The following is a 23,471-nucleotide window of genomic DNA, read 5'->3' as shown; positions in this document are numbered from 1 at the left end:
TGCATCGAAGGTTCTCAGCTGTGCTTGTGCTATTTCGTGCAATCTTGCGATGTCCACAGCTTTATTTAATGTTAGCGAAGACCCGGCACTTAAAGGTTTGTGCCAAACACTAGTCTATCCCTGACCATCTCATCTTCGTTTGCATAAGCACAGTCCTTCACCAACAATTTTAACTCCATTACAAAGTGATCAAAAGTCTCATTTACACCCTGTGTCTTCTCATTAAACTTGTATCTCGCGAATATCATATTCGTCTTAGGCATGACAAACGCCTCAAAACGGTCATAATAAGTTTTCAGTACCTTGGCTTCCTCCTGGGTGAGAGTCCATGTGTTAAAAATATCTCTTTCTTTTTCCCCAGTCCACAGGAGCAGGTAGCTGCATTTCTCACTCTCGTCTTTGCCTTTTAGCGGTCCAGAAAAAATCAGTTTCACGTGCGGTCAGAACTTTTTAAGAGAATCCCAGTCAATTCTCTGGATTGCTGCTGACGGACGGCCTTATATGGGTAGGCACTCAATTACGTGGGAGGCATGGGTATGGGGGATGCAATATAGGCAGACAGCCAACTACGTAGGAGGCGTGGTGATGGGTGACGCAACTCCATCTCACATGGCGACCGAGCTGCAGGCTATGGCCGTATATATGTACGTAAGTAGGATTCAGCTATGACCGTTATGCGTAGAATTTCAAGTACAATGTGTAAGTAAGTAAGTAATGAGCCTGCCAAATTTCAGCCTTCTACCTACACGGGAAGTTGGAGAATTAGTGATGAGTGTGTCAGTCAGTCAGTGAGGGCTTTGCCTTTTATTAGTATAGATCATTACAATGCAACATTTAGCATATTCAGTTGCTTCATTTGTGTGGCACATATAGACTTAATGTGCCTAAATGTATAAAAAAAAAACAGATGTACATCAACTTCATGTTTGCTGGTCTCAAGGAGCAAAAAACTGCTTACTGGAGAAAAATAATAATGGCTGCATTTAGTCGGTTTAAGCAACCATGGGCAATTTCGTCTGGGTTTCATGTGTGCATTTGAGACAATGATAAGTGTGTCTGCTTCTGCTTCCTTTTTGATAACATCACGTTGAATTTATAGAAAATCACATTTTTGTGAAGGGTTGTGATTTCAAGGGTCAGGAGTCAACAGCACTTTGTCCTTTGCAAATTCATAATGAGTAAAAATATTATGAATAATGTAGCATAGCGCATCATCAGCGCATGTGGCTAGTTAGGATTTAAACTCTTTTCCTGGCTGATTTTATATATCCTAACAAGGACTTGTTCACCCAACCATCAATTTTAGACTGAAGACAAGGTGACTGTAAAGGTCCTTCCCTTTTGTAGGGTTCACCTGCACAGGATTTTGATAGTTCTTACATTTACCTATATTTTTCCAATTAGATGTGCTGGTTTATGATCTTCTTGTTGCAGCTGCTGCCGTTACCATAATAAAAAAGTATTAAAAAATATGTAATGATGTAGCACTTTGAATCGTTAACCCAAGTTCAAATATATTCGAATATTTTTTTTTATTTGACTACTGAAGCCATATTATTATAACTAATTTGATAGCCCGTGATGGTGCAGATTAGCTCCACACTATCAGCTGCATCTTGAACCTGTTACTGCCAATAAAGTACCCAAGGGATGAACCAACAGATGAGGACACAACACAAAGCAAGGAGTAGGTGCAAAAGTGCACCAATGCTTTTATTAAAACAAGTCAAAACCAAACAGTGTTCAAAAATGCAGTGTATCAAAAAGTTCAATAAAATAAAATCCTATTAAAAACCGAGGTTAAAAACAATGGCAGAAAACAGTCTTTTAAATTTTATCCCCCCGGTGCATGTCTTTGATACTGTTGTCTCTTCTGCTCATCCTGCATGGGGCCTCCTTGCAGAGGAGACGCCCTGCTCACAGACAGAGCTGACCTTCGAAGTGTTCAGGTCCCCATGGTTTCAAGGCTACAACAGGGTTCCAAATCCAAACCCAAGGCCTGTCTCCCCCAAAGGCCACGGCACTCACTATGGGCTCTCAGACCGTGTCTCACCAAACCCCACTGTTTTTCTAGACTTGTGCAGTGAGTCACCTCTTTCAGCACCTCATCACTTCAGCTCACTAAACTGCCTCCCTCCTCTCTCTCTTTCTTACTCACACTGGCACTCTCCCATCTTCCTGCCTGCTTCTCTCGTTCTTTATTTCTCTTAAAACCTCCATTCTCTCAGCCTCTCTCTTTGATTTTCTTTCCCCCCTTTCCTCATGTCGGCTCATCCTTATATGTCTCTGTGGGTGCAGCATCCCAATCGTGCACCGCAGGAAGCCAATGAACCAACTGAAACAGACCGCACCCTCATGTGCCGGAGCGTTTCGCTCCAATTTTCCACCAACCCCCCGTAGCTGTGTGAAAACACACACCCACAGAGATCAAGCTGGCCAATTATTTATGTATTTATTAATACAGCTACTTTATCTGAGCCGTGGACTCGTTATACCACATAGCCCAAATGCAAACAGAACATTTTTCAGGTAACATTTTTCTGTGATAGCAGAAGGAGATACAGCCTAGCCCCCAAGATTGTGATAATATGAAACAAAAAATTTATTTACCTTTTTAAAGAAATAAAATACACTGGAGATCAAAGAAAATGTATTCTGAATTAGATTACAATTGCTGTACATGAAACCCAGAAAACCAGCAGTTATTGCAGTAATTACCTGTTATGATTCATTACTGATTATACTTTCATTTTAGACATTTAAGCAGTGTTTTAGCACATAGTGATGCAACCAATTTCCAAGATTTTATTTTGAGGTAGTATTTCTTATACACACATACATGGAAAATAAGCTGCAAAAGCTGATATCATACCAATATGGAAAACAGACATTTTATGCATATTTCACTTTTGCAGCTGTTGATTTAAATAAGTAAATGCAATGATAAACAATAAATATCCATCTGTTCCTTATATTCTTAACTCAAAGTATACAAATAAAGTTTCACAGTAGGGCAGGAGCCTAACCCTGTGCACATTTAAATTATTGGACTGGGATTTCAATTTTTAAAATCACGATGCAATGCTAAATGCATCCATGCCTCAAGGTGGCATAAAATACTGTGATTTTTAAAATATAATTAGATATGCGGTCAAACTAACTTTTACAAAACTAATTAAGTGGCAAGTAGCAGCAGAAAATTAATAAATTGAATTTTAGTTTGTCCAGTGTAGATCTCTTTAAGAAAAGAAAACTGTGAATTATATCGCCGAGATCAATGTCTGATCATTTTCAATTTAATTGCAGATCAAACTAAATAATTACTGGCTTTCTGAAGTTTTCAGCTATTACCTTCTGGTGCTTGCCTATTTATGTTCATTTGCTTAAGAGCTGCTATCAGGTTTATGTTGATCAGTCTTAATAAAACATTACTGGTAATATTTAATGTAAAATTAAATTGTACACTAATGGAAATGAACACATTTTATTTGCATAAATTAACTGAATTGACAGATTAAATGGAAATAATTAAGCATGAACATGTTTTTTTCCTACCACATGCATTTCCAAGTACTGTACATGTATACAGAAGCTTCAAGCAGTTCTTTTCACTGTGACCTACTGTACCCTAACTGTTTATCATTTTCACAGACTCATTCTAATAGCCTGCTCTAATCTGTGCACTATAGCACATGACTTGATAACAACATATCTGGGTTAAAAACAGTATTATTCCCATTAACTAAAATGAAAGGTTGTTAATGACAAAAATAATCAAATAAAATTAAAATAAAGAAAGATGAAAACTAGAGGGGGAGTTGGGATTGTGAACGCGGCTGAGAGAATAACAGAATAAAAAAAAACAAAGGTAACCTTTACAAGTATCACATATTACACCGGCTGTTACAGACTGGAATCAAATGTAAGTTTTTATTCTAAAATAGTAAGAATATGAGCAGCTCAGTTCTCAAAACGGACTCGTCCGGGATCAAACCCGTGAAGCTTTGATTACCAGTCAACAGCTGATACCGTTGCACCACCGAATCTGTCATAACAAATGCGTGTCAATGTCGCAGGTAAACGCGGGTTGTTTGTCTGCAGTTATATTTTTGAATAAAAGTGCATTTGTTCTGTTATATTTGTACCTTTTGTGAAAGTGTTTCTTTGATATTTGGAATTCAGGCTTCACACATTATAAACTTCATGTCTACATTTTGTCAATTATTACCAAAACATGAAGAACATTTCTGTTTTAACAATGTGTTTACTGTGCATAGATTGTTGTAGACATGGAACACACATGAAATGCAAGTGTTCCAAATAACAATATAGTATTTATAAAAGGTGTCATTTTTCTTGACTTCTCACTCTATACAACTCTAAGCAACTGACACACAGGTAAACAGACTTGAAAACTGAAAATTACAGCTATATAGTTTAAAAATTAGAGACATGAGTGATCTGTCAAATTCAAACGGCCACCCCAATGCTTCAAATTCAGCCAGTATTTAGACTGGAAAAAATGTTATCCTTATAGGACAAAAGGTACAAATTTCAGACATTTAACCTTACTTCCAACAAATATTGCTTGTTTATTGACGGTACCTTTACAGTGACAGATTAAGCATGAAGTCAAGGTTATCAACTGAACTGAAGTTACAAATATATGTTTAGTGTAAATCAGGTTATTAGTACTGTTGTTTTAATGTGGTGCCGCTAAGTGCATTCCTGTCACACTATCAGTATGAACTTCTCTATGTGAAATGCTTCATCGATAGCAAATAGATGGACTGAAATATATTAAGAATGACAGAGTATTGCAAGGTTGTTAACAGGAGATCTCCGTCTGAGTGTTTACTTTGCAGCAGCACATCGGACAAGTAAACGAATAAGACACGGAGTAGTTGATGTCCATGCAAGGTAAGGCTGTAAAATTGATAACGAAATCCAATGTTATCCTATGCTTTGTCTGTTATCCTTATCCCTGTGGGTAATTGTGACATCAATATTTATATTCCAAGCCCAAACACCATGTTATTTGTCCATGGGTTTTTTCCTGTTTGTTTCCCAGTCTAATTAACACCTTGACTTTCTAATATTTATTAATGTTTGATATTACCTTGCATCCTTTGTTACCAATGTCATCTTTACTTTTACTTCTATTGTAGTCCGTTGACTATTTGAGAAGCACTTTGAGCATTAGAAAGATGCTATATAATACAACACCATTACACATATTTGATTGTTAGCATGGCCAGAGTTGGTATGGAGTTTGCATGTTCTACCATATGTATGTGGAGTGAAAGTGTGTAACTTCAAATATTGTTATAATAGCTATATATTAAAAGTGTGTCTCTTAGTTGCCAAAATCTGTTTATTCCTACATGTGTTGTTAAATTACATACCCCCAGTTTAGCTACAAAGGTTTTGCATGTTCCTTATTAAATGTTATTAACATAGTTTAAGTAGTGACTTCAACAGTATTTCAAACAAGAAGCAAAGAAAGAATTCCTTGAAAATAAAAATACACTTTCAAAGTTTCAAAATGGGTAGATGGCATATAGTGCGCATCAGGAGATATCAAAACTAAATGTAAAAGAAGAGTGTATGGTCATCTTACTGCTCACAAAGGGAATCTCAAAAACAAAAAAGAAAGTGTTTTTGAAATTAAATAACTATTTGCTTAAACCTGTTTCAGGTTAAGGTAAGAAATTACATCAAAGCTCAGTTGTTATTTGATTCTTTCACTTTTTGATTATACCAGAAGCCATGAACTGTTGCATTATCATGAGAAAATTGAGTTCTGTCACAGTAACATGGTATGGATAAAGTTGATAGGCACAACATGAATGATGTACAGTTAGACAACTGTTTACACTTGAAAAATTGTGCCTTGTGGACATTTTTGATGAATAATACAAAACTAATAAAATGTAACAAAAGCTAAAATGAACTGCTGAAAAACTACAACAAACTAAAAACAAAAATGAATGAAAAAGTAAAATTAGAAAATGGCTAAAAAACTAACACTAAATCTATACTAATAAAAGGCAAAGCCCTCACTGACTGACTCACTCACTCACTCACTCATCACTAATTCTCCAACTTCCCGTGTAGGTAGAAGGCTGAAATTTGGCAGGCTCATTCCTTACAGCTTACTTACAAAAGTTGGGCAAGTTTCATTTCGAAATTATACGCGTAATGGTCATAACTGGAACTTATTTTTCTCTGTATACTGTAATGGACTTTAGCTCGATGGCCGTGGGGGGCAGCGTTGCGTGTCATATCATCACACCTCCCACGTAATCACGTGAACTGACTGTGAGCTCCAAACAGCGCTGAAGAAAAACGCATACAAGCTTATTCATAAGTGCAGCTACTGCGGAAACAAAGCACGGTGTAAACCGTAAGTTTAAATTAAGTTTATGGACACGCTCCTGCTGCCATTTGTCATGCCTTTGTCGAATACTTTATTCGCGAGATACAAGTTTAATGAGAAGACACGAGGTATAAACGAGACTTTGGATCACTTTGTAACGGAGTTAAAATTGCTGTAGTGAGAAACTTTTAAGTGCCGTGTCTTAGCTAACATTAAATAACACCTTGGACATCGCAACATCACACAAGAGAGCAGCTCATGTGAACTGACTGAACGCAGCACTTCCATGCATCAAACCTGTTCAAAAAACGCATTACACAATTGACAAGGTAGGAAAAAAATATGCTCCGAGCTGAGCTCCACAGCTAACGTGGTCTTGCAAAAGCAACTTCGTCATGCTGCCTCCAAATACTCACAGAAAAATCCACAAGTTAATACACACGCTGTCTCTAGAGTTTCTCCACACTCAATGTATTCCTCGCAACCCAGTTATACTCTCTGATCTCCCATTTCAATTCAAATGCCTCCAATTTCCAGTAAGGCTCCGCTTCGCGATGACAAGTAATAAGTCTCAGGGACAGACCCTACCAAAAGGTTGCCATTGATTTCAGGCAAGATTGCTTTTCTCCTGGACAACTATACGTTGCATTCTCAAGAGTGAGCTCGCGCAGCTTCGTCATATTAAAACCAGAGTGCTGAACCTACAACGTGCTATATAAAGAGAACTATAACAATCATAATAAACGAACAATAAAACAGTGAAAAAAACGTGGATTAAATAAAAAGGCAGCTTCCTTGGCGAAGCAAGGAAAAAGGATGGCCTTATATGTCGTTCATTTATAAAACAGCAGAGAAGCTGTGTAAAGGCTGCTTCACAAAAAAACAGCGGCGCCCCTTATATGAGCAGGCAGTCAGATAAAGAAGGGAATCAATAAATATCTATAATCGTAATAAATGAACAAAAAATAGCATACAAGCCGCAGATTAAATAAAGGAAATGGGTACCTGAACAGTAAAGTAAGTCTCAAATAGCTACACAATAACTATAGCAATCGTAATAAACGAACAATAAAACAGTACAGAACCGCGAAGCAAGGAGAAACGACGGCCTTATATGGGGTTCGTTTATAAAGCAGCGGAGAAGCTGTGTGAAGGCAGCTACACAAAAACTAGCAGAGCGCCACACTCTGAATGTATTCCTCCTCCCGTTATACCCTCTGATCTCCCATTTCAATTCAAATGCCTCAAATTTCCAGTAAGGCACTGGTTCGCAATGACAATTATTAAGTCTCAGGGACACACCCTAAAAAAGGTTGCCATTGATTTGAGGCAACATTGCTTTTCTCCTGGACAACTACATGTTGCATTCTCAAGAGTAAGCTCAGTGCACGGCTTGGTCATATTACAACCGGAGTGCTGAACTGACAACGTGGTATACAAAGAGATCCTTAACAGATAGTTATTGGTATATTTTCCCTCAGTTTAAAAAGGTTTTCTTTTCTTCTTAATAAAAATTTAAAAGCAGTACTTTGTCGCTGCGAAGCGTGGGAATTTTGCTATATACAGTATATATATATGTAGATCTGTATATATATATATATATATATATATATATATAATTATCTTGTGTGCGTGTGTGTGTATATGTATGTATATATATATATATATATATATATATATATATATATATATATATGACAGCAACACTCATAAACAGTGACAAAACAATTACACTGACAATCATGTTACATTATTTTTAAAATGTTTCCTTTTCTTTTTCTTAACTTCTTTAACACACTACTTCTCTGCTGCGAAGCGCGGGTATTTTGCTAGTGAAACCTATAAAAATAAATGAACTGTATGATGAATGGTTCAGTTGCTGGAACCCACATTCTCGGATGGCAACCTGTGATTAAGATGACATATGAACCGGCGCACTGTCGTCAAGAAGCTTACTTGATTCACATGAGGACTTTCCGGACATCCTGTCTCTTGGAATGTTAGACTTGCAGTGAGCCACAACTGTGCATGAGTAACCTTAAGACATGTCACAATATGCTTGCTACTTTCTTTCATACTCAGGTAGATAAATTATCTCATAACATAGCCTGCACAACAGGTACTTTAAGGTCACAGCAGCTAATTCTGCGTGTGCAATGCACACATTCAAATGAACAGCAATTACCATTGCGTGTGACTGTATATCATTTTCTGGAAACAGAAAATAACACTGAACAGTTTGATGCTTAACTCACACATTTACATTCCGCAGAAACGGATATAGGCAAATTTATAAAAGCAGGCCATACATTCAAGTCCAGGTCATTGGATCTGTAAAGCAACAGCACTATCCATTGCACTAATGTGTACTCAAATAAAAGTACATTAGTTAGCTAACTACTCGTTTCTACTTACTAACTCATAGCCAGCTTCTTGTTCGCACATGTTACAAAAGGAATTCATATATCACATATCTGAAGTTTGCCCAATCCAATGCGGATACACTAATTTAATTCTCTGGTAAACTTGGCATACCCACTTATCTATACCGATGGGCTGTGGCATTTAACATACATCTAAAGAATTAAATCCATATCAGTAAAGTATTTATTAATACTTTAATTCTCACCATTTTCTAACAAGAGGTATGCCCTTTTTTAAAAAAGCCAAACTTGGCAATCAAATTCACTGGAAAATCTGGCACACGGGGTTGTCCATTGCACTGTGTAAAATAAATTGCGATATTTCAAAGGTACAGCGGAGACTTAAATCGTGTTGTGGCCATTTCATTTATCATGTTTTGACAAAATAGATCTCTACAGTTTAATTGCAGGTGATAATGGCATAGTCCAAACATAGGTTCACTTGGTATATTAATTCACTAGCTTATCATGTTTATGGTGATGAACACCTAAAGACACCTAAAAAATTTTAAGACCCTAAACAATTACTAGGATAACCCTTATCTTGTACATAAGTGAAAATATCTTGCATGCACGAGATAAGGGTTATCCCACAATTTTTTTCACTGTGCAGTTAAGACCTTCCTTAATAAAGCACCTTCAGTTTGCCAAAATTTAAGAAATAAAATAAATAATACAAACAAGAAACAACCAGTGCCCCAGAGCTACTATCAAAATAAACCCTAAAACTAAAAACTATAAACAAAAATTAAAAGTAAATGCTGCATTGGCATTTTGTCTATTACCATCCATATTTTATACAATTATAGAATATACTATAAAAAGACAGCAGTATACAAAGTACATTTTTGAACCGCTTAATACAACTGCAGTTTTATAATAAGTTTAGAGCAAATATGAATAATAGTTTGAAAGATGCAATATAACCAAATTTTAAATGTATCATTTATAATAAAATGAACTTTTGAAGGGGGGGGGTCAAATTTTATTGGGTTAATTTTACACTGACATTTTAATGGATGTCAATCAACTAAATCATTGGAGGAAAAATAATAGATAAAAACAGTTTGGTTCACAAGTAATTAAAATATTAAAAAGGTATAGTTCAGTTATTAACTTTTTACTGCATTTGAATGTTTGGCAAAAATAAGTCAGAAGTGACTATGGAATTTTATTTAACTTTTTTTTTTTGTCTGAAAAGTATCTTTTCCAAAAGTTACCATTCCTAATATGACATTTTAACCCAGTTATGAAATATTTAATTTAATACACATTACTTTTATTGCTTTACTGAATTATACAGTTCACTATCAATGAGCCAAAAGTCTAATCTGTTTATGAATTTAATTTACATAGACATAATACATAGTAAAGAACTTTTGTTTGTGGTTGTGAATTTAAGTTAAGTTTGATTCATTAAACTAAAACAAATTCAAATTCAAATAAAATGCTGTATTCAGTTGTGCAATTTTTAAAAAGTTGAATGCACTTACATTTACTTCGGCTCATCAATGGAGTTTCAATATTTCATCTGAAAAAACAGAAACACAAACTAAGTTGGGGACATGAATTCCAAATAATTCTTAGCACAAGAACAACAGAAACGTAAGAAAAATCAAGTACTGTACTTAGAAATTTCACATTCATATTTTATAAAGTATGGAATTATGGAATAACCCTTATCTCATACGTGCATGAAAATATCTCATATGTAGAAAATGTTTTTACATATGTACAAGATAAAAGTTAGATTAAAAAAATATATAAAAGTGCACTTCAGAGCTACTTAATTATGACTTTGCCAAGGCAACGGCATTTCAGTTTGACATCACTTCCATTACTTGCAGTGCGGTAATATAAAAAGCAGATGAGTGGATGTTTATTTATTAAAGGAGTGTGGGATGGTTTAGGTACATACTTTATGTTTACAGTTATCAGTTGGCACACTCATATGCAATCTCAAAGAGGAAATTGTGCAATTTTTTTATTCTGGGAAACATTTGGTGCCTACCACTTAACTCATGCCCACCACTTATGAGGGGCATTCAATAATTTAGCTGCCTCAGAAGGAAAGAAAACAGTTTTCAAAAAAATGGTTTTATTTTTTAATATAGTCCCCTGATAGCTCTATATACTTCATTTTTCCTGCAATGACTTCAACCCCTTTGAAAAAAAAGTTTCTGTTTGACATACAGCTGCCTTGACATCTTTATCACTTAAAAACCACTGTCCATGGAGAGGTAATAATCTTAGGGAGCCAGTTCAGAACTGTACGGTGGATGGTTCAGTTGCTGGAACCCACATTCTCGGATGGCAACCTGTGATTAAGATGACATATGAACCGGCGCACTGTCGTCAAGAAGCTTACTTGATTCACATGAGGACTTTCCGGACATCCTGTCTCTTGGAATGTTAGACTTGCAGTGAGCCACAACTGTGCATGAGTAACCTTAAGACATGTCACAATATGCTTACTACTTTCTTTCATACTCAGGTAGATAAATTCTCATAACATAGCCTGCACAACAGGTACTTTAAGGTCGCAGCAGCTAATTCTGCGTGGGCACTGCGTACATTCAAATGAGCACCAAATACCATTGCGTGTGACTGTACATCATTTTCTGGAAACAGAACACTAAACAGTTTGATGCTTAACTTACACATTTACATTCCGCAGAAACGGATATTGGCAAATTTATAAAAGCAGGCCATACATTCAAGTCCAGGTCATTGGATCTGTAAAGCAACAGCACTAACCATTGCACTAATGTGTACTCAAATAAAAGTAAATTAGTTAGCTAACTACTCGTTTCTACTTACTAACTCATAGCCAGCTTCTTGTTCGCACATGTTACAAAAAGGAATTCATATATCACATATCTGAAGTTTGCCCAATCCAATGCGGATACACTAATTTAATTCTCTGGTAAACTTGGCATACTCGCTTATCTACACCGATGGGCTGTGGCATTTAACATACATCTAAAGAGTTAAATCCATATCAGTAAAGTATTTATCAATACTTTAATTCTCACCATTTTCTGACAAAGAGGTATGCCCTTGTTAAAAAAGCCAAACCTGGCAATCAAATCCACTGGAAAATCTGGCACACGGGGTCATCCATTGCATTGTGTAAAATAAATTGCGATATTTAAAAGGCACAGCGGAGACTTAAATCGTGTTGTGGCCATTTCATTTATCATGTTTTTGACAAAATAGATCTCAACAGTTTAATTGCAGGTGATAATTGCATAGCCCAAACATAGGTTCACTTGGTATATTAATTCACTAGCTTATCATGTTTATGATGATGGACACCTAAAGACACATAAAAAATTTTAAGACCCTAAACAATTACTAGGATAACCCTTATCTTGTACATAAGTGAAAATATCTTGCATGCACGAGCTAAGGGTTATCCCACAATTTTTTTCACTGTGCAATTCAGACCTTCCTTAATAAAGGAAGCACCTTCAATTTGCCAAAATTTAAGAAATAAAATAAATAATACAAACAAGAATCAACCAGTACCCCAGAGCTACTATCAAATCACCTAATAAGAAAGGTAAAGCCAGAAAAAAAAAAATTCAAGTCTCTTTCATACCACCATGATGAATCACAGTCCCTTTTTAATGTATTAGGTGCATTGCACCTTTTTCTAATGTAGACACACAAAGATAATACATTGTGCATAGAGTAAAAGCCTATGCACACTGCTAACATCACCTCTGTCTAAAACCACAACTATAGGATTGAAATTGCCATTACTGCCATCATAATTAGCAAACATGGAATCGGACTAACAGGTCACAACACCATACATCACATGGGTGCAACAAAACATTTGCCTGCAACAGGAAATGACTCATGATTTTTTTTTCCATTACTGGAGAACTTCATTTAAACAAAAATAGTATTTTAACCGATTCAATTGTTGTTATAGCACGGAAACAGGGCTGTTGAAAGTTTACAATGACGTACTAACTAATAATGGTGGATATTCTACTCTGCCATTCTTAAACTATCAGATCTTGTCTCAGCTTTCAATACTATGGATCATGCTGTTCTTACATTCTGCCTTGGACAATAAATAGGTATTAAAAGTAAATCCCTTAAAAGGTTTAAATTCTATTTAAGCAATAGTTTTTCTATTCACCAAGTTAAGATTTCTTCCTCTCAAGCCCCTCTTTGCTTGTGGGGTTCCTCAGGGTCTTGGGCCAATTTTCTTTCTGATACACATGCTGCCTTTAGACTTGAGTTTCAGAAAGTACAGCTACTCTTTTCATTGCTATGCTGATCACACTCAAATCTAACTTCCAATGAAATCGATGCAGAGTGAGACAATCCAGTCTCTCAATGTGTGTTTAAATAATATTAAAACCTGGATGCTATTGAAATTTAATAACGAAATGGAATGGCCCCCTCTTACCTTTCAGATCTCCTTCATTCATGTTTACATACCACCAAGAGCATTGCACTCTACTATCAAAATTTTCTTAGTGGCAAGGCTGAAGCAAAGGAGAGATCAGGCTTTTACGGAAGCTGCCCCCTCTCCCTGGAAAAACCTTAAATTATATTAGGTCTGCCCTGACATTAAGTCTTTAATGATGACCTAAAAGTAACTAATTTTCCTTTCATTGGCGTTTGACCCCATAAGTGGTTAAATATTATGTCTGTATAAGTTGGACCATGTACTATTATGTACAGTTTGTCATGATTGTTAGATTTGTTATGTGTATATTTAAATTGTCTCTTCAGCTTATCTTGTAAAGCACCTTGGTTCAGTTTAGGTTGTTTTTAACGTGTTTTATAAATACAGTTTGACTTAACTTATTTATCTCTAGAATCCCCGAAGCCTGTGAAAAAACTCGTAATCCTGGGCCACCTTAAATTCCTTCCTTCCGTCGGCCATATTTTGTTTCACAGATGTGCCGATCAGCGCAAGCAGCCTGCTATCACATCACCCCACTGACGGAACGTAGGTCAGTAACAAAATTCTCAGAGCTCAGGTCTCTATCTGGCAGTGTGGTCCCTGAAGTTATATAGGGTAAATAATATATTATTATTTGGAATATGTACACTTCACGTGTGTTCCGTGTCTACAATGATTTGTCCAAGTGTGAGATGACAGGAACTGCTGAATAAATAGTTAAAGCAGACATTTTTTCCATGTTATACTAATAATGACGTCAAGTGTATAATGTGTGAAGACTTTAGTCCAAATATCAAATAAACACAAATGCTTTTATTCAAGAATACAGTATAACCAAAGAAAAAAAAAAACATTCCATTTACATGTTGCTGTCAATGAGTTAAAAACCCAAGGTCAAATGTCAACTGACAGAAAGTTGATATGAGTTCTTAAATGGTGCAGAGAATAAGAACTGCAGCTTTATTACCCATAAGTACCTGGTTCGAAACAGGGAGCTCTGTGTTTTGAGTAGTAAGCTGCTATTATCATCACTATAATATAATAAAAACATACATTTGTCTGTAATACCCCGTGTAAATTTTGGCTAATTGAAAAAGTTAGCACTTTTTCTTTGTTATGATGTTCACGCGGTACTTGCCTCTCTCTCTGAGTTGATGGCATTTATCTCCATTCTTTTCACAACAGCAGCGATAACCACAGTTGGTGCTGTGGCTAATGCCTGCTCAGAAGTATTTGTTATACTGGCAATCAAAGATACAATGTCCCGTGAACCGCTATCAGACAACCATGTGGCATTTGTGCTTTGACAGCAAAGACACCCGTGAAGAATGTATGAAAAATGACATCTGGACATCTTGGACATCTGGCAATGCTTTGTTAAGAACTGTGTTTTTTGTTACAACCCAGGGCAAAGACTTTCCAAGTCTGTGGTTATAAAGCTTATGAAGCTATTAATGGAGAAAGGCAGAACTGTAACAACAGACAGCTTCTTCACAGCTTTTTTGTTGCATAATACACTGTTGCACCGTGACACAATTCTTCTTGGCACCATAAGTAAAAAGGAATTTCCACCTGCAGCTAAAGTCACTTCAGTACACGAGCAATTTGCCAGACTAATGTTTAGATCTGGTAGTGCCATACTGGTGGTGTATGTGCCCAAAAAGAAAAAGCCTTTGATTGCAGTCTGTAACACCCAGTGTAAAGTTTTTCTACCTGTAAAAGATATCGCTAAAGCCATATTATAATCAGACACACAAACACTGGTGAATTATGTCTTCCTGGTATTGTGTTCTCACTTGAATCTTTTGTTATTCAGTTTTTCTTGAATAAAAGCACACTAGTTTTGTTATACCTTTGCGAAAGTGTTTATTTTATATTCTCATAACCAAATGAATGGGATCGAATTCTGTCTCTGCCTCTCTCGCACTCGCACACACACATTCATACATGAAAACGTTACACTTTGAAAACGCTATGCCATTTGAACATGAGTTGTCATTTGAACATGTCATCAACCCCCGATTTTGCCTGTATGGTAAGAAGTCTGTACAGCATTTTCAGTATCATGCACCATAACATGGAGTACAGGCATGATCTGTTTTAGCTATTTGTTCAGCAGTTCCTGTCATTCTACATTTACTAGATTGTCACAGACACGGAACACACATGTTTTCGCAATCTGTGTGTGTTAAATATTCATGAACATGCAAAAAATACACCAAAAGTACACCTGTGTTAATATACATTGTTTAAGTTTCAAACCTGCAGTATGAATTTTTAAATATACTGTTCGCTGATCATAGGCAGAGATTTGTATAGATCAGGAAACGGCAACTTCCCACTTTCTAAATCAGTTTGGATGCATAAGAAAGCTTCTCACCACTTCAAAGCAAATCACTGATCACTGAACAGGAAAAATCTAGCTGTTATTGCAATCTATTGCCTTTATTTTCAGTAATAACTGAGTAATGTTCTTCAGGGATTTGTCAAGTTAACTGCAGTTTGCAATACATAAAATACTATCCTAAAAGCAAGCCTACTAATTAAATTACTAATACACACTTTTTTTTTTTTGATGTTTATAATCAGATGTACATCTGATTGCTCGCCCACATTTAATGAGATGAAGCATTGTTCTTCAAGGTTAAGTATAAATGTTCACATTCCAAAAAACACAACAATAGACATATGCACATTTTTGTGCTTACAAGCCTCCTTATAATACAGCTAATAGAAGTAAAACTTGCTTTCAAATTAGTACAATGCTTTTTTGTAATTTTTTAACCACACAATTTTGCTAATTAAGTAGTTATAAAAGCTCAGAAAAAAAGAGCTTAAAAGAGTCCCTATACTGAGCCATACCTGTTTTCACTGTCAACTGTTATCATTAAACATAGCAGGAATACAAATGAAAGAAAAAAATATATATATCGTGAACATACAGAGTAAAATATTCTACAACTTTTTGACTTTCAAACTCTGTTCCCAATTCACACAGAATTTTAATCTCTAAACACAATAATTATGCTCAACAGGGATGACCAATAAACTGATGAATGGTGGCAATAGTTTATAAATATGCAAACAAGATTTTAGTTCAATAAAGCAGTTCTTCTGTGATAATCTTATTAGTGCACTAGTAAGTTCAGCATGTATACCATGCCTGGTACACAAGTGCTTTTATCCAGACTTATTCATGATGATTGTATACCAGCATGTGCGCAAAAGTAAACTGTCTGCAATTTTCAAAGTCTGCTACAGCATACAGTCTGTATGCAATATTTTTACAAGGCTTCCCTAAAGCTAACCAAAAGCTTTTCAAAATAAGTCGTTGACTAATTTTGAAAATTCATTTATTTAAGAAATACTATTTAGAAAACTGGGAAGAGATTTTCAGTCCATTAAAATGATCTGAGCAATTAATCAAGAAATTAGTTTAAAAAAAAATAAAAAAAATCACATAATACAGTGGGAGAAATTCCAATAGATTCAGTTAGTTTGTAAAAAAACTATAAAGGTAAACCCGTATACTGTACAATACTGTACTGATATGTCACCCGCAGTGCTAGAATGTAAAATACAGATGTTACTGCTATATGTACTGTAATTTATGCAAGCATGTTTTCATTGCCAGAAGCCTTAGAAGCTTCGACAGGCATTTTGGGGCTTTAACCCTTAAACTGCCATATACTTGGGTGTTAATGTATCCCTGGACGCCAAATACATTTTTGCTGCACTTCAAGTAAATGTCGCAATTAACAAAGAAAAAGGGATATTTTAATGGAACACATTTTTTTCATGTAAAGAGCATCACAATTACTGCAACACTGATCATTTTACACACTGCCAATGAACTGTAAAAACTATTTTAAAAACTACTGGAACAATATGTGCAAGGTGCAACTGACACCATTGATGAAATTCAGTAAATCACCAAGCCAACTGTGTTTCAACTGGCTGCACGCAAGCACACAGAGGTAAGTGCTGACACTTGCAGGATAGTCTAGTGCAGCGGCTCAATCCCAGAGACAGTGAGGCTGCAATGTTGCAGGGGCCAGCAGTGGTCATGAGCTGGCTACTCAACGAATGTACGGTACCGACTGATCAGCTCCGGCGTGCTGGTAAATTGCACTGGGAACCGACAATAGCTTTCAATGAATGTACATCGCAGAATATACTCTGCAAAAAAAAAAAACGAGATCCGCATGTTGAATGAGAATGTAAAGATGGTCCTACTGGTAGTTCCTGAAATGGTGAAGACAGGTGTACGGGTTCAGGAGCGCTCCTGAATCCACTTGCAGTCCTCATGTACACAGGCAGAGGGCAGACAATCCAGACCCCAACCACGAAACGATCCAGGACAAAACAAATAAGTACAGGTAACTCAATAGAAGGCAGGCAGAGAGACAGGAACTTGAAACACAAATCACAAAAACTTTTTTTTTTTCCTTTTGGTTACCGGCCCCCTTTTTAAAAGCCACGCTGACATCCTTTGACCCGCAACAGACCCTGCACCCTCAGCAGAAGACCAATTGGAGCCACTGCAGGGACTGCTGGGAGTTACAGTTTCAAATTCTAGAAGAGTACACTCTCGGATTGGCTAATTCCACCATCCCAAGCCACGTTTTCCTCTACGGTTGCTTCCTATTCTCTCTACAGTGCAGTATTGCCACGAAAAAAGGCATTAAAAAATTGTGGAGGATATTTACCGTTTCCGCTAACAATTATTAGTTAGGTTCTAAGGAAAAAGTATCGGACAACTGAGGCTTCGAACCCTGAACCGCGTCATCACGGGGGTCTACCATAGTGCAATTTATTTGTTTAAAGAAACATTTTGTTTAATTATATTTGCTGACTTGTAAAAGTGCCTTTTTTATATAAATGTGCCCAGTTTACCATCATAGTGCCACATTCACCTGATATCCATATTGGTTACTTTAGCTTTATCTGTTCTTTCCTAACATCTAACATAACTGAATAGCTTTGCAAATCTAATTTCATGAAAATTACAATGACCAAACATTCACAAGATTTTTTTTTATTTAAATATTTATTATTAATTGCCTATTTTTGTTTGAACATGGGGTATTATGTGTCTGTGTCAGTGACAGTGACAGTGATCCTTTTGATGGACTAGAGTCCAGTTCAGGCTGATTTTCAGTACTTTCTCCAATTCTGATGAGACAGTCTTTGGTCCCTACAACCATGAAATGAATTGAGTTTTAGAACCAACCTTTTGAACTCAGTCCATTGAGGGAAACCATTGACTGAACAGCCCTTGAAAACACTGGGATGTACAATGAAACAATACAGTTAGGTGGGGTTTGGACACTGATTCAATCCTATGAGCCCTATTCTTCCTAGCCCCCCATGATTTTCATAATCACAACTGTCAGAAAACAGTACAATCTATTTTCAGGCCTACAGGCAGCAAAATTCTCTCAATAAATTGTATGTGCTTGAGATGAATTCAGAGATCAATATGGCTGGTAGAAAATAAAGCCCAACATGGGAGATATTTGAATACAATATTGAAGGCGTTCATTACAAGCACATTGTCTTGGAGCAGGATATGTTGTGTGCTATAGGCATTTAGAGTTTTAAAAAAACCCTCAAACCTTAAAATACACCTAAATTTCATTGCAAATTGGCTCATTCTGGGCAGGAAAAGGAAAAGATGAAAAGTGCACACATTTATTCAGCATAAATGACATAGAAAATAATTTTAAAAATTATAAAATTGTATGAAATTGTTCATATTCAGTATCTGGTTTTGATTATGCTTGTTTTTATCAGACAAACATAAAAACAAATAGTAAACCATGTAATGTAGTAAGCTTCCACTAACATTAAACTCTTATCCAAACCCGTTAAGTGTACAGTTCTGTCTGATTGTGACACAAAACCGAACTCTGTAGTAGCTCTTGATACATACCATAATTGCTAAAACTAAAACTGAAACTAATAGATATGTCTTTGTGAAATCAAAACTAAATTTAAACTAAAAATACATGATGAAGAAAAACTAAACGGAATTTCCAAGTAAGGTCAGTAAAAATATAGAAATGAAAACTAATATAAAAAGGCAAAACTATAATAACTTTGGTTGGGAGCATGTACAGTCATGGCCAAAGTTTTGAGATTGACACAAATATTGGTTTTCGCAAAGTTGCTGCTTCAGTGTTTTTAGATCTTTTTCTCAGATGTTTCTGTGGTATACTGAAGTTCTAAATGGGATTAATTTGATGTTTTATTCGCCAAGCCACTTAGTTATCACTTTTGCCTTATGGTACTGTGCTCCATCATGCTGGAAAAGGCATTGTTCGTCACCACACTATTCTTAGATGGTTGGGAAAAGCTGCTCTTAGAGGATATTTTGGTACCATTTTTTATTCATGGCTGTGTTCTTAGGCAAAATTTTGAGTGAGCCCTCTTCCTTGACTGAGAAGCAACCCCGCACATAAATGGTCTCAGGATGCCTTACTGTTGGCATGACACAGGACTGATGGTAGCGCTCACCTTTTCTTCTCCAGACAATCTTTTTCCGGATGCCCCAAACAATCGGAAAGGGGATTCATCAGAGAAATTGACTTTATCCCAGTCCTCAGCAGTGAAATCCCTGTTCCTTTTGGAGAACATCAGTCTGTCCATGATGTTTTTCTTGAAAAGAAGTGGCTTCTTTGCTGCCCTTCTTCACACCAGGTCATCCTCCAAAAGTCTTTGCCTCACTCACACCTGCCTGCTGCCATTCCCAAGCAAGCTCTGCACTGGTGGTGCCCCAATCCCACAGCTGAATCAAGTTTAGGAGATGGCCCTGGCACTTGCTGGACTTTCTTAGACACCCTAAAGCCTTCTTCACAACAGTAGTGGAAATGGGTTTTTGAGATTAAGTTCATTTTCATGACAAAGAGGGTGTTTGCAATTAATTGCAGTTCATCTGATAACATTCTGGAGTATATGCCAATTGCCATCATAAAAAATGAGGCAGCAAACTTTGCGAAAATTAATATTTATGTCATTCTCAAACCTTTTGGCCAACACTGTATTGATACAGTGCAATGCCACACCCACCAACATGTCAACCTACCTCAGGATCCCAAATTAGGACCTGAGTGCAGGCATGCAATAGGTGACACCACAGCAAAACACAAGTTCGAATGGAGTGGAACAATTTATTAGGATAGTCAATGTTTCGAAATTAGTTGTATGTGTGGACGTTTAGTTAAATATGTGAGTGTATGCTGCAACTGAGTGGTACTTGTTCCAAGAATGGTTCTATACTACGCCCAACACTGATTAACTAGGCTCTAGACCCCTGTGATTCTAAACTGGAAGTACAAACTTAGAAATTCACATAAACACTAATCCAGACATGTATATATCTATACATTCAAACTTCTACATATGACAGTTCATACATTCAAATAGATAGATAGATAATACTACATATTTACATTTCATCTCAAGCTGCAAATATACAGTGTAAAATTAATCTTTACTTTTAGTAATGTAATGCAGTTGTCTTAGGGATATTAACAAGCATTAAGCAACAACTTTGTAGCAATCAGTAAGCAAACAACATACTTTCCATTAAGCTTCTAAATTTAAGATGACAGTACAAAGGTTAACACTGAAAAAGTTTACAGTAATCCCTCCTTGATCGCGGGGGTTGCGTTCCAGAACCCCCCGCGATAGGTGAAAACCCGCGAAGTAGAAACCATATGTTTGTATGGTTATTTTTATATATTTTAAGCCCTTATAAACTCTTTCACACTGTTTATAAATACTCCCTGCACAATTATATAGCATAAACCATTTGTATTCTCTTAGATATTAGGTAAGATTCATTGAAATTATGTATGTAAACACACTGTTTATATACAGTAAAACCTAAATATTATTTGAAAGATATCGAGTATCTCCGATATCACATATGTTACAGCCATTACGACAGACAGGCCACCAGCAATAAATACGTACAATGCAAGAAAAATTGTATACCGTAAATGTGTGCACAGTGACACTAAATGTATGTACATGTACTAAGGACTGTAAGTAGAAAATTAATTATGGTTACTCACCAACAATGACACGATGACTTGTCCGATTACAATGAGTTTAGTTTTACTGCACAACAAAGGATTGCGTTACAGCTCTTCTAAAGGAGCCTCTTCAGGCGACTGTGCAGCACCGCCGTTGTTTTTCTTCCGGCAGTCTTCAATCCAAATCCCTAAAGCAGATTCCATCCAGACTACTGCCTTATTATATCCACTTACAACTCGGTTTGCACCCTGGTTAAAAGGACACTGAGACCGTAGATCTTATATTCCTTTCCTACTTTTTAAATAAAAAGAATTGTAGCCTCATTGATGCCGTAATGGTGTCCAACAGCAGTGTAGCTTTTCCCTTCTTTCAACATATCCAAAACTTTTACCTTTTCGGCAATCGTTAACATCTTCCGTTGGCGCTTGGGCACGGCCCCTGAAGCAGTAGCAGGAGCAGATCGTTTTTTGAGCCATAATGAACACCTTTACTATGCACAAAGATCAACACAAAAGAGCACAAAAGTTAACTCTTTACACAGCGAAACACGTTGATGCTGAAAAAGCAAGACAAGACTTCCTTTTCTGCATATGCTGTAATGGAGTTGAGCTCGAAAGCCGTGGGGGGCGGAGTTTCATCACGTGAACTGACTGTCTATGAACTTAATTTAAACTTTAGGTTTACACCATGCTTTGTTTCCGAAGTAGCAGCACTCATGAATATGGTTGTATATGTCATTCGCTCGCTTCTTATTGTTTTGCTGCCTTCTCAATTATATAATGCATGTTTTCTTCAGCGCTTTTTTGAGCTCTTCCTGGTTTTCTACGTACTGCATTGATAGTCAGTTCACGTGATTACGTGGGAGGCGTGATGACGTCACACGAAACTCCGCCCCCCCACGGCCATCCAGCTGAACTCTATTACAGTATATGGAGAAAAATAGCTTCCAGTTATGACCATTACGTGTAGAATTTCGAAATGAAACCTGACCAACTTTTGTAAGTAAGCTGTAAGGAATGAGCCTGCCAAGTTTCAGCCTTCTACCTACATGGGAACTTGGAAAATTAGAGATGAGTCAGTCAGTCAGTCAGTCAGTGAGGGCTTTGCCTTTTATTAGTATAGATATGGTTTCATATAAAATCTGTGATAAGAGTGAAGCCGCAAAAGCCGAAGCGCGATATAGTGAGGGATTTACTGTAAATAAAAACACATTCTTTTCCTACTCTGTTAAAAAGGGAAATATATCAAATGCTAGATTGCCTCTGGAAATAAACCTGTTCTTCTTACCCCTTCGTTGTCTTCTCCTCCTGCCTTCACTTATTAATTGTCCACTACCCAAAAGCAAAAAGTATAGGACAAGCAGCATTAAATGTCACCTATCTTTTTGTATAACATTTCCTGACTTTTGTAGAAATTATACAAGTTTGTGACATTTGCACTTCTGCAGAAAAAAATACTTGTTAAAAAAAAATCTGGCAGTGCACTTCAACACCTTTTTTCTCACCTTAAAAACAAAATGTGAAAATTGCTAAAACATATTTATTATCATAAGTAAAGAGCTTAAGAAGAAACTGCAATGAGCTCAGCTCTTCCAAAAGGCAGATTATCCAGTTTGCATGGATGCAAAAATAAGCAATCTATTTATAAATATTTAAATTAATTTATGTTAAATGATTTTTGAAGAGTCATTTGCTCAGCAACTATCTAGGTATACTTTACTACATTTGCTCGACATCTCTCAAAAGTGAGTGTTTTCTTTATCTTAAGCCCAACAAACTGCAGCTGAAGAAGGCCAGTTCAGTCACTGTGTATGGAATTAACATGTTGCCAACGTGGTCCTCTGGCTTCCTACCTCAAGTTAGTGATACATTTGTTAGGTTTAAAAATAGCTCTACATTGGTCATTGGTGTCCAAGGTTGGTAGCACATCTAGAACAGGAATGTACACCATTTGCCTATGATCCTTAAAACTGGATTAACTGAATTAAAATAAAAAAAAATTCATACGGAATGCAATTTTTGCCCCATTCCCAGCACACACCATTTATTTTAAAACATGGAAAAACTTAAGTTTCATCCCTGGGAGGTGTTCTGCATGGTAGTCACTAACTTCACATATTATTATCAATTAGGTCATGGCTAAACAGGATTACTAACTTTAAATCAACCTCCATATTGGTTCTTCTGAACTATGA

At 36.4% G+C, this 23,471-nt stretch overlaps 1 protein-coding gene and 1 long non-coding RNA gene across 2 annotated transcripts in view; one reads left to right on the top strand and one right to left on the bottom strand.

The window, feature by feature from the left end:
- Positions 1–23,471, top strand: part of LOC120522861 — a 189,781-nt gene that overhangs the window by 47,348 nt on the left and 118,962 nt on the right. The gene's annotated exons all lie outside the window — the stretch shown is intronic.
- tbl1x (transducin beta like 1 X-linked) overlaps positions 1–23,471 on the bottom strand; it is a 312,413-nt gene that overhangs the window by 178,207 nt on the left and 110,735 nt on the right. Inside the window, exon 2 of the mRNA XM_039743583.1 lies at positions 10,296–10,333. The gene's annotated coding sequence lies outside the window, so the exon portion shown is untranslated. The remainder of the gene's footprint in view (positions 1–10,295; positions 10,334–23,471) is intronic.

Source organism: Polypterus senegalus, chromosome 2 (genome assembly GCF_016835505.1).
Source record: "Polypterus senegalus isolate Bchr_013 chromosome 2, ASM1683550v1, whole genome shotgun sequence".
Classification (NCBI taxonomy): domain Eukaryota; kingdom Metazoa; phylum Chordata; class Cladistia; order Polypteriformes; family Polypteridae; genus Polypterus; species Polypterus senegalus.
Note: the sequence above shows the minus strand (reverse complement) of the source record. Positions and strands in the feature narration are given on the sequence as shown.